Genomic DNA, 11,463 nt, shown 5'->3' on the forward strand with positions numbered 1-11,463 from the left:
CAATAGGATAGCAGAAATTATGAAGGATCAGTTTGGGATAAAGCCCAAGGTCAATACTTATTCTTATCGGACTCCATATCCTCCTGCATATGATTTAATTCCTCTCCCAAATCGGTACAAGGTACCAGATTTCACTAAATTCTCCGGGCAAGATGACACATCAACAATGGAACACGTCAATCGCTTCATTATTCAATGTGGAGAGGCAGCTAGCAGAGATGAATTAAGAGTTCGATTATTTTCATCATCTTTGTCTGGATCAGCATTTACGTGGTTCATTTCATTACCACCAAATTCTATTATTACCTGGGCTGATCTAGAAAAACAATTTCATAAGTATTTCTTTGCTGGAATCCATGAAAAGAAGCTTACCGATTTAGTAAAATTGAGACAGCGCAATGATGAATCGGTAGAGAGCTTTGTGCAAAGGCTACGAGATGTAAAAAATAAGTGCTACAGTCTGGTGCTGGATGATCGGCAGCTTGCCGATCTGGCTTTCCAAGGGTTATTGCCACATCTTAAAGACAGATATGCTTCTCAGGAGTTTGAAAGCCTCAGTCATCTTGTGCAAAGGATATCTAATCAAGATACTAGGGTTTTTGAACCTAAAAAGAATTGGAGTAAAAAGGTATCATTTGTTGAAGAAGTAGGAGATTCTGATTCTGATGAAGAACTAGTTATCGGCTTAGCTGAGTGGGTTAAGAATAAAAAGCTGATATCTTGTCCCTTTGGTCAAAAAGAGCCAGAAAAGTTTACCTTTGATATCACCAAGGCTGACAAAATATTTGATCTTCTGCTTCAAGAGGGCCAAATTAAGCTGTCACCTAATCATGTGATCCCATCGGCAGAAGAGTTGAAGAAGATCTTGTACTGCAAATGGCACAATGCAACTTCACACAGTACAAATGAGTGCAAGGTGTTCAGGCAATAGTTACAATCAGCTATTGAATCTGGGAGAATTAAGTTTGGTACTTCTAAGGCCCAGAAGCCGATGAAAATTGATCAACACCCTTTTCCAGCAAATATGTTAGAGGCCAAAGGGAAGACTAAGGTATTGACGCCAGAGGCTGCTGAGAAAAACACGTCAGTAGATCCCCAACATCGGATAACTACCGATGATGCAAAAAGTAAGGGCTTGCTGGGGGAAAGCAGTAGTTCCAAAAATCCTCCTCGACCTGGCATTGTGATTACTCATCGAAGGCAGCAGGAGAGTTGGCGTCAGCGAAATGACTGATATCAACAACAGCAAGAAGAGAGACGTCGGGAAGAATGGCATCGGCATAAAGATCATTGGAGGTGCCCGTTTTTCATCCATTGCTGGGAAGAAGGTATTAAATTGTCAACTGTTGAAAATTGCCCTGAGTGCAATGGTTATTACGGGGTCAATCGATCAGAAAGGAGGTTTCAACCTGGTAATCAGGGTTTATCTATCAATGAGCCGATCAGAGGCAGAGCATCAGTGCATGATCGGCTGGGGGCAGACTAAGTGTACTTGAGAGGCTTGGTAAACGCGCTGGATATTTTCCAAGGAATCAAGAGGAGCTTGAGGAGATGGCAAACGCAAGAGTTCCCGATGAGGAAATATTCTACAGGGACCCTAATATACGCCGTGTAGAATCAACTAGGACCTGTTATCAGCCAGTTTGGAAAACCAAGTTTCCTCGATGGTGCCCGGAGGGTCTGACAAAGACACAGAGAAGGAGGATGTAACGTGAGCATCAGGAGGATTTATACCGAGAGGAAAATTCCTCCAATGAGAGGTCTAATCATCAGCAATGGCAGGTAAAACACAAAAATAAGGGTCCATCGGCAGATGTTAATATGGTATTCATGTTGCCGATGGAGTTTTTGGCACTATCTGATAATGAGGAAGAAGTTGTTTTCTCTGATCAAATAGCTCAGTTGACACTAGATCCAATGATGGTTGTCTTTGAGAAACCTACCAATGACGAGAGACGATATCTTAAAGCTTTGTTTGTGAAAGGCAGAGTTGATGGGCAGCCTGTATCTAAGATACTCATTGACGGAGGGGCTACGATTAATATTATGCCTTATGTGATGTATCGGAAACTTGGCAAGGGAGATCAAGACTTGACCAAAACCGATATGATGCTGAAGGATTTTGAAGGCAATGTGTCACCGGCTAAAGGGGCAGTATGCGTTGAATTGACCATTGGCAGCAAAACCTTGCCGATGACGTTCTTTGTTATTAATGGCAAGGGTGCATATAATCTGCTTCTTGGGAGGGATTGGATTCATGCGAATTGTTGTGTTCCTTCTACAATGCATCAATGCCTCGTACAGTGGATTGGGGATAAGATTGAGGTTGTTCCTGGTGATTCTTCTTATATCATCGCATCGGTAGAATCAGATTCTTATGAGCGAACCAGATGCATATCAGGAGAAGTTTGGGAAAGAGAGTTCCTTAGAGTTGCTGACTATGAAATTCCACCGATCCAAGCAGTCGGTTCTGAAGAAGAATTTTAATGGATAGGTTTGCCGATGATGGAAAATTAGGTCAAGGGTTCACATCGGCAGATGATTTAGTAGAAGTAGATATTGGTGATGGCGATAGGCCAAGACCTACTTTTATTAGTGCTAAGTTAGATTCCAAGTGTAAGCAGCAAATGACTGATTTGTTAAAAGAGTATAAAGATTGTTTTGCTTGGGATTATACTGAGATGCCTGGATTAGACCGATCGATAGTTGAACATCGGTTACCTATCAAATCTGGATTTCGACCACATCAGCAGCCAGCGCACCGATGCAATCCTAATATACTTCCTGACATTAAGGCCAAAATAACTAAATTAATTGAGGCAAAGTTTATTCGATAGTGTCGATATGCAGAGTGGATCTCTAATGTGGTTCCTGTTTATAAGAAAAATGGAAAACTTCGTGTTTGTATTGATTTCAGGAATCTCAACAAAGCCACACCAATGGATGGCTATCCAATGCTGATTGCTGATTTGTTGATAGATGCTGTAGCCGGACATCAAATTATCAGCTTCATGGATGGTAATGCAGGTTACAATCAAATATTCATGGCTGAAGAAGATATTCCCAAGACTACTTTTAGATGTCCAGGTCATGTAGGGTTGTTTGAGTGGATAGTCATGACGTTTGGTTTGAAAAATGCCGGTGCTACTTATCAAAGAGCTATGAACTTTATTTTTCATGAATACATCGGCACATTAGTGGAGATCTACATTGATGACATAGTGATTAAGTCTAGAGATATCATAAAACATCTAACCGATCTACGAAAGATATTGGAGTGCACAAGGAAGCATGGATTGAAGATGAATCCTAATAAATGTGCATTTGGTGTATCAGCAGGACAATTCTTGGGTTTTATGGTGCATCAGCGGGACATCGAAATCAGTAGGAGGTCTATTGATGCAATTAACAAGGTGGTTGCTCCTGCCAATAAAACTGAATTGCAATCTTTGATTGGTAAGATTAATTTCATCAGAAGATTCATATCTAATCTGTCGGGTAAGATCAAGGCTTTCAGTCCATTACTTAAATTGAAAGCCGATTAGGAATTTATATGGGGAGCTGAGCAGCAGTTAGCCCTGGATGAAATTAAGAAATATTTAACAAATCCTCCGGTGCTAGTTCCACCTCAACACGGGAAACCTTTCAGGTTGTATTTATCAACTGATGATACCGTTATCGGTTCAGCTCTTATTCAAGAATTTGAAGGGAAAGAACGTGTTATTTATTATTTGAGCAGAAGATTAGTGGATGCTGAAACAAGGTATTCGGCCATCGAAAAATTATGTCTGTGCTTATACTTTTCTTGTGTCAAATTAAGACATTATTTGTTATCTGCCGAATGTACGGTCATATGCAAAGATGATGTAGTCAAGTATATGCTGTCGATGCCGATATTAAGTGGTAGAATCGGCAAGTGGATTTTAGCATTATCAGAATTTGAACTACGTTACGAATCGACTAAGGCAGTTAAAGGGCAGGTTATGGCTGATTTTGTCACTCAGCATTGTAATGCAGTGGACTCTCTAGAGGTTGCTCCTTGGACACTTTTCTTCGATGGGTCCACATGTGGTGAAGGAGCAGGTATCGGCATTGTGTTGATTTCACCTCAAGGAAGGAAGTATGAGTTTTCATCGCCGATTGTTGCTACATCGACAAACAATCAGGTTGAATACCAGGCCTTGATAAAAGGGTTAGAATTGCTGAAGGAAATACGTGCCGATGCTGTTGAAATCTTTGGTGATTCTATGTTAGTTATAAATCAGTTGGCTAGGATTTATGAATGCCGGAGTGAAGTTTTAATTTCGTATTATGAAAGATATTTGCAATTATTGAAAGGGTTTAGAGATTTTCGTCTTGAACATATTTCTCGACTGCATAATGAAGAGGCTAATCGACTAGCTCAGCATGCTTCAGGGTATCAGCCTATTCAGGAAGTGCTAACATTGGCAGTCAATACCGATGATTGGAGAAGGGAGATTGTCGATTATTTAAAGGACCCATGTAAAAAGGTTGAAAGACGTATAAGGTTCCAAGCTACCAAGTATGTGCTCCTCGATGATGAATTATATTATCGAACTATAGATGGAGTTTTACTCAGATGTGTTAGCAGTGATGAATCGAAAAGTTTGATGGGTGAAATTCATGAAGGAGTGTGTGGAGCGCATCAATCGGCTTTCAAGATGAAGTGGATGATCAGAAGGAATGGATATTATTGGCCGACTATTCTTAAAGATTGTTTTAAATATTTTAAAGGATGTCAGGGGTGTCAAAAGTTTGGTAATATTCAAAGGGCGCCTGCATCGGCTATGAACCCTATAATTAAACCTTGGCCGTTCTGGGGGTGGGCTATTGATCTCATCGGTCAGATTTATCCACCATCAAGTAAAGGACATAAATTTATTCTGGTTGCTACCGATTATTTCACAAAATGGGTTGAGGCAATTCCTTTAAAAAGGGTGACATCGGCTAACATGATCGATTTTGTGAAAGAGCATATTGTTTACCGATTTGGTATTCCTCAGACTATCACTACCGATCAGGGCACTATGTTTACATCAGGAGAATTTGATGAGTTTGCTGTAGGTATGGGAATTAAAATTTTAAATTCTTCTCCATATTATGCTCAAGCTAATGGTCAGGCTGAGGCTTCTAACACAGGGATCATCAAACTCATTAAGCGCAAAATTGAAGAAAATCCTAAGAGGTGGCATACAGTATTAAATGAAGCCTTGTGGTCATATCGGATGTCATATCATGGTGCAACCAAAGTAACGCCTTATCAGTTAGTATATGGACATGACGCAGTATTGCTTTGGGAAATTAAAACTGGATCTAGGCGAATACGTTCTCAAGATCAGCTGACAGCCGATGATTATGATACTCTTATGAAGGATGAGTTGGAAGATGTGGCGGGTCATCGGTTAAGGGCTTTAGTTAGCATTGAAGAAAATAAGAAAAGAGTAGCCAGATGGTATGACAAGAAGGTGAAGGTAAAAGAGTTTGCCGATGGAGATCTGGTCTGGAAATTGATTTTACCGATTGGGACTAAAAGTTCAAAATTTAGAAAGTGGTCTCCTAATTGGGAAGGTCCATATCGGATAAATCGGTCTGTTCCTGGTAACGCATATATTCTAGAAACCCTCGAAGGGGTTGTGTTTCCTAGAGCATTAAATGGAAAATATTTAAAGAAATGTTACCCTAGTATCTGGATGGATGCATAAAAGTATAAGTGCCGATAACAGTCCTATCGGCTAGAATTATACAAGGATGTCAATGTCTCGTAAAGTGCCAATGCAATAGACAAGATTTACAAATTTAACAAAGATTGGATAGCTAATATCGCACATAGGCGAATTTGGTCGGCTTCCTTCATTTCTTTGATGTCTTCATCGGCAGCACCTTCCACAGGCTTGAGTTTTTTCTTCATGGCCAAGGCTTTGCCAGCCTGGGTGTCTCTTTCTTGCTGAAGGGCCTTGATGGCATTGGGTAGCTGGCTTTCTTCTTGTTGAGCATGAGTTAAGGCTGCCTCGACTTCTTTCAATTCAGCCAATAGAGCCATCTTCTTTGCCGATAAATCCAAGATTTTCTGCTTAAGTTCAGCGCCCGAAGTCTGCAAGTTGCCGATGCCCTTGTGCTTCTCATCAGCAATTTGTTTCAGTTGTAGCATCTCCTCTTTGAGTTGAGCCTGAGCTGCTCTATCGGCAATACGTTGAGCAGCCTGTTGATATTGCAGTTGGCGGCTTTCTAAATGGGCTGCTGGGAAGAGTACTTCTTCAATGTCGGCAGGGACCTAGCCACGGATTGTTTTGAAAATTGCCTTTGCAGGGTCCGAGTCATCTACCAGTTGGGCGGTATCCTGCTATAACAAGCTCAGGAGAGCTTCCAACTTAGACTTAGTTTCTGCCGATATTGTTCCCAGTGCAAGGGAAGAACTTGTTTCCTCTCCATCATCGTCAGAGACGTCAATGGCAAAGGAGAATAGGCTGTTTAGGGAGTCTTGTTCCTGAGGAAAAGAAAAGGAGGTCAGTTAAAGATAAGTATGAGTATTGTAAATCAGCTAGGATAATCGGTTTACCTGTTTCAAGGCAATTTCCTGTGCTTGACTGGAGAAAGCAACCTAGAGTATGCTGTGTGGGGGATCGGCTGAGCTTGCCGATGGGATATCCTCTGCAACCTCATTGGTGGTTGGCTCTTGGGGTATGATGACCGATGACATTAGGGCAGATGTGGGGGTCGGCGTGGACTTCTGTCGTTTTGGCTATGCCTCGACATCTGTTAAGGCTTTGCGCTTTGCTTGGGTATCGGCAATGATTGGCTGGGGGGCATTGGCACTTGTTGGTTGTGAAGCTTGGACATCTGGTACGCTTGCCAATGTACCCATTTGTTGCTGCAAAACAAGTGTAAGGTATGATATTTAACAGATAAAATGTGAAATCAAGGGGATACCTCTAAAGGTTTGTCAAAAGAAGTGGTGCTTGATATCGGAGGAATTGTCGATGACGATCCAGCAGCGGCTCTTACCCCCTGATGATTAATGTTAATACAGTTTGTGATCGGCATAAGTAGAAATAGACAGGGTTGTTACCTTGAATGCCTTGACCAAGGTTGTAGCAGCAGCCGATGGAGTGGCCCTAGCTATAGCCAATTTAGACTTGGAGGTGATGGTCTTGGCACGGATCTTCTGGTGAGTCAAAGTAGCCAAGGTAGGAGCGTTGTAACCGATCGGTGATATCGGGGAGACAGGCTGAAGATCGAAGGGTTTCCCACTTTTGCTCACAGATGGTGCTGGGTTGTTAACTTGTCATAAGAGAGTCAGTTACCGATATATGAAGGGAAAAAGCAGAAGGGAGTTAAAAGAAACTTACTACGTCGTCAGGGATGGCATATTCAGGGTTGATCATGTGCCGATATGTGTGAGCAGAAGTTGCAAACAGTTGTTCCTTCCACTCTCACCACCATTGCTTATATGACTCGGTGATGAAAGATACTGGTGTCCAGGTGGATATATCAACATCTGTAGTATCGGCATCAGGGGAGAGTTGTACTACCTTGTTCCAATCTGTTCTGTAGGTGATTGTTTCTCTGGGTTTGATCACATCGGCAAAACAAAGTTTGATTGGCAGTTGCCCAAAAGCCAATTGACGGGACACTGCCGATGGGTTGTAAAATTCATATGTGATGTTGGTGTTTTTCCCGCTACCAAATGTATTTACTGGAATTGCCCTGGGAGTAATGATGGCCATCATGAGTTCATTATCCTGATTCAGAGTGTCATCGGCAAAGTTGAAAAGAAGGGGGAATCTGTTTTCTTCGTCAATATAAGGTACCTAGGCCCTATGATCATGAGAAAGACCATTGTAGAAGCTTTGGAAGAATCTGCCGATCTGGTCTTCATTGGCCTCTGTTCCAGGAAGGACGATTATGGCTTCACCAAAATTGAGGGGTGAGCGTGTTGCCGATTCATCGTCCCCAAGCACATGGTCTTCAGCAATTTCTCGTGAGAATTGTTGGGCAAAAAAGTCCCATTGCAAACGTTTATGCATATGGGCATTCAGCCACATGTTGATAAACCACCATGGGCCTCCTAGGTTGCCGATGGGTTCACCAAGCAAAAGTTTCTGAGACACTTGATGAAGAAGATGATAAGTGGAGCTCAGAAGGTATCGGCCAAGAGGGAACCTTACACCATTAGCCAAAAGTTTAGCTACGGGGAGGAAGGCGTTGGTTGGTCCTACTGATCAACCACAGAAGATAAATTTTTCTAACCACATATTCAAGAATGTGGCATGTTCCCTCTAGTTAACTGTCCCGGTCTTCTGGTATTCTTGAATGTATCCCGTCCAACCGCCGATGTTGTGGGTATTCACCCTATATTCAGATTTTCTACCATAGATGGAGCCTTCATCGGTAGTTAAAATATCCAAGCCAGTGAGCATGTGGACATCGGCAAGTGTGGGAGTAGCTGGGCCATGTCCAAACATAAAAGTGTTTGTTGTGTCTGACCAGAAGTAAGCAGCTGCAATCATCATTGACTCATTCTTTTGCATATCGGCAATAGATAGCCTAATGCATTGGTCTAGCTTCTGTTCTGCCCAGTATACTTGCATCGACCTATTGACCCTTAGGTACCAATCTTTCCACCCTTTGGTGGTTTTGGGCCAGGAATGGAATGTATCTTTCCATAAATTCAGAGAGAAATTTTGGGCTCTAAAGGGGATTCTATTGACTTCTGCATTAATCAGATCGGTTGGATCTGGGTTACCCATTGGTCCTAGGCATTGGACATGTGGCTGATCGGTTGGAATAACTAATTTGTTGTGCAGTTCCTAAGTTTAGAAGATCCGAAGAACAAAAGAAAAGAAAAATTACCAACTGTATGAACTCGCAAAGACTAGAGGAATCAATGTAAAAGGTAACGGAAGTGGAACGAACCGCAGGGACGTCGAAGTTGATTGCCATTATCTTGAGGTAAGATGGGGGCACAAGCTGGAGACTCGAGGTTGATGCTGGAGAAGAGTTCTTGTTGGTTGAGGTCGCGCAGTTGTTCGTCGGAGTCGCCGCCGGAAAGAGAAAATGTCAAAGATTGGAGTCTGAGGGTAGAAGACGAGCGTTCTGGAGGAATCTATTTATAAGCCGCTTGGAGTAGGGGTATTTTGGACTTATCTCTATACCGCGCGCATGTAGGTCGAGGTGGTTCAGATGGATATGGTAACTGTTCGCACGATAATCAGGGGATTGTACAGATAAGTTGATGGCAAGCAATCATGACTTGGAAGAGATATCGGTACAGGATATTTTAATTCTGAAAATGACAGCATTATTATGCTAGGATCTTACCGATGGATTATTGTTTCAGTATCTTAACCATAATCAAGGCAAGAGTGGTTGGCGATTGTGCGATATTTACTGAGGTGCGTGAATCAGGATTAGATTTGATTAGATTTGATAACAGATCAGGTTTTGGCTTGGAGGATGAGTTACGGTAATCGGGCGAAGGCAAACGTTATCTGGAGTAAATTTTGGAGCATTAATGGTTTTATACTCCGAAATTGGGGGGCATGTGTTGACACCATTTTTTGCACATGTCAAAATGATCAGAGTGGACTAATCGACAGGAGGAAAGTTACTGTATACGCCTGACAACCGATGAGAGTCAGCTTGTAAAGATGGTTGCCGATGACTGGTGGTGGTCGATGGAAAGGTTGATTTAGACTCGGGCGTTGCCGATGAGGTTGGAGGTGTTATTGTCGATGCCGATAAGGAAGGCTTGAAGACTACTGCCGATGAAACAGGAAGTATGCCGATGGAAAGGAGGTCGGTGAGATCTCCATCGTAATTGAGGCAGACAGGGAAATAGATAGGAGTTGATTTCCTTTTCTGTATTTATTAGAGTATGATTCATGTAAGAGTCACGTATTTCCTTAGGTATGGATTTGGTGTCCTAGTTATGTTTGGTTATGTCTCTTTAGATCAGGGTATAAATATAGATTGAAGGGCAATGTAAAAGATATATCAATCAATATCAAAACCAATTTTTACTCCTATTTGCATCTACTTACTTTTCGGCGACTTCGTCAATTTGCACATTTTTCTTTTTATGAGTTCTCATTGATTCGGCGAGTTGCATCGCAGTGCAACCTTCGGCGATTCTCGAGTTCCACGTGAGTACCTCTTGGCCATGACTTCCAGGCGTATCGCTGTTGTTAGGACCAAAGTGCTCGTATCTTCATCCTTGTCGATTAACAGGTCAAATCGACTGGCACGCTTTGGATATCGATTCGGGTATTAGCCCTTTGTGTTTGCAGATCCACTTTTGCATCAACAAGGTTAATTATTTAGTTAGAAGTATGTTTACCAAGTATTTTTTTGTTACTATAAGTGTTGGTTATATTATTTGAGTTGCAATGCAAATGATTATATTTTACATTAATTTGCGTTGTTTTGATTGATGTTTAATTTGAACCATTTTATTAGATGGAAGACATGTTTTGGGAGTAGTTGTGGCAAAAATGAGGTCGTCCTAGAGAATTGTACCCCGACGAGTCTAGCAAAGATACCCCCCATCCCTCCTGACCTCCCTATCCCTAACTGTGACTGTGGTCATCCGGCCGACGTGTTTCAATCAAGACATCTGGACACAATGGCTCGTTGCTTCTACACTTGCAGTCGTTTTAATGTAAGTAATTATTTCCATGTGTTTTTTCTTCATTTGTATTACTAGGTTACTAATATTTTGTTGGAATTTTGTTGTGTAGACCCATGAGAGGTGCTTTTTCTTTCAGTGGATCGATGGTGCAGACAAGTTTTACCCTAGGTACCTCCTTTTTGATGATTGGTGGAGAGGGCGACATCCACGGGAGCACTTCGAGTGGTGTGTTCCACCTCCCCCTAACCCCCGCCAATGATGGCTAAGGTGAAGCACTTAGCTGCAGTTAGACGACTCGAGGAACCTCCTATGTGTGATTGTGGGAGATCGAGCTATGATAAACCCTGAGAATACGTTGGAGTTTGTGTGTCCAAACAAGCATGAAGTAAGTGCAAAGTGTATGTGTTGAAATATTGAGCTATATGTGTTCATGTACTAATGCCACCTTATTTAGGTGTTTTCAATGGCGCAGTGTCGTTTCAAGGAGTGGTTGTATGGTCCTAAGAACCAATGGCCGGAAGGACCGCTAAAGGTTAAGGAAAAGAAGAAAGAAAGGGTAATTTACAAAGCACCTCCTGTCATGTGCGAATGTGGTGTTAAATTCAACTATGGCCTAGTCCCTTCGGAGCTTGGAATATGCCATTGTTGTGGCCATATGGTTGACTATAATGAGGTTGGTTATTTTTGTGGTAAACATGAAATTGTATTTTGTTTCTTTTGCTAAGACATATATGATATAATATTTCGTTTGAACAAAGCACTAGGAAATGCAGGTGGGAATGTTATGATGGTCAAGCTAAGTTCTTGGATGAACT

Source organism: Miscanthus floridulus, chromosome 4, assembly GCF_019320115.1.
Source record: "Miscanthus floridulus cultivar M001 chromosome 4, ASM1932011v1, whole genome shotgun sequence".
NCBI lineage: Eukaryota > Viridiplantae > Streptophyta > Magnoliopsida > Poales > Poaceae > Miscanthus > Miscanthus floridulus.